The sequence below is a fragment of the Capsicum annuum genome, unplaced genomic scaffold (assembly GCF_002878395.1).
Source record: "Capsicum annuum cultivar UCD-10X-F1 unplaced genomic scaffold, UCD10Xv1.1 ctg5261, whole genome shotgun sequence".
NCBI lineage: Eukaryota > Viridiplantae > Streptophyta > Magnoliopsida > Solanales > Solanaceae > Capsicum > Capsicum annuum.
The window spans coordinates 8,908-10,820 of NW_025860654.1; positions in this window are offsets into that span (position 1 = coordinate 8,908).

Here is a 1,913-nt window from a genome sequence, read left to right on the forward strand (position 1 = left end):
TTTTATATATCAGTGTATCACCAAAGGACATAGCTAAAATAGACAAACTAAATATAATTAGTATATCTAATACTTTTGAACTTTTTTACTACACATATATGTTTGTATATACATAGTTTGGTTATGTAGATATTGGTATAAATATTTTCAACACATAACAAGTTATTTTCTATGTGTTTTCATATATATAATAACTCTATATTTTTAACGTTGTCATATGTTTTGTATATAAACATATATTAATGATATGTATATGTTGTTCCTGAATAAAGATTGTTCAACAATAAAGATTGTTTCTGAACAATTATGTATATGGTGTGTTAAAAAAACTCAGACAAATATATACATAGCTGAATTTGACAAATACACATCTCCGATCACAAATCTTTTTCACCTTTTACAAAAGAACAAAAAAACAAAGATATAAATATACATAAACAAAGTCAAAAAAAAAAAAAAAGCAGCCATTAAGGAGAGAATATACAAAGTAACCATCGGAGATAAACTAGAAAATAGAGAAAAATAAAAAAGAATTAAGAATTAACACATTTTTTTCTTCCTCCATTAAAAATAATAGAACACCATTTTTTCTTCCTTCAAAATTCAAGTAACAATAATAATAGAGAGAGTGAGCATCCATTAAAAAAGAAGAAGCTATAGAAACAAAAAAATTCATACATAAAAAAATAAATAAAAAAAGCAACGAACAGAAAGATTATTTTTCTTTTCTTCTTCACCATGGATAGCAGTAGTAACAGAATGGAGGAATTTCTCCATTAACACAAGAATCTACACCCATTAAGTTATACATATCTCGAGATTTATGTTATTTATATGGAAGTTCTCAATCTCTAATTCAGCTGAAATTGCATATATCAATCTCAAACATGAAATATTCGCAACAACAATTTCAACATATTTTGAATCGTTCTTATTTTATTTTCGAATTGTCAAACACCTAAATGCCTCCAAAAGAATTGCAATATTCATTTTCTTGAATTAAAAAAATCATTTTTTTTTAAAAGATGATAAATTACTGATTAGATTGTTTGTGATTTTTATTTTTTGATTGATTTTTTTGTTTATGTATTGTTGTTTTCAAAATTTGAAATAGTATAACTGTTACACAAATTAAGGGATGTAGTAATCCATCATTAATGTGGTTGCATTAATTGTGTGCTAAATAGAAGAAAGATCAGTTAATTTCCTATTAAAAACGTCATAATTAGATTTTCATATACATAGGGTCTTATGTATATAACGACTGAATTACGCATATTAATCGGGAGAGAGAAGAAATTAATTAAGAAGATGGGAGAAAAGGTAAATATGTTTAATAGGGTTGGGATTTATGCTATTTATACTTTTCTTTTCTCATCAGTTAAAGCCTATCCAATTTGATACTTTGGGTTATACTAAAAGTCTCCAAGAATTAAAATTTTATGCAATGATCTAGCTTCACATATTGACGAAAGTTATTTTCTTTTTAATCAAATTCAATTTTGGAAGAATTAATCTAGATTTCTAGAATATATAAGAAGGAGAATTACAAAAAGACTCCTAAATATATGCGAAGGAGAATTAATGTTTGTAAATTTTCTACAGGTTATAGCAACATACTTAGAGGAGAAATTTTACATTTTGAACACGTTTAGCCTTTAGGATACTACACAAAATATAAGATTAGTAGTATATTGTTTCATTGCATTGTTCACGTGTTGTTAATTTGATATGCTCATGAGCTTTTGAATTTTATCTCCTATTGTTTATATTTTATATATCATAGGAGTTCAACCAATTCAATTTTTCAATTATGCTATGTTTGATAGTAGACTTCGTGCTCAAGCAAGAAATATAATACCAAAATTCAATTAGGAGGAGGAACTAAATGCTACATTAGGGTTTGTTTTGTT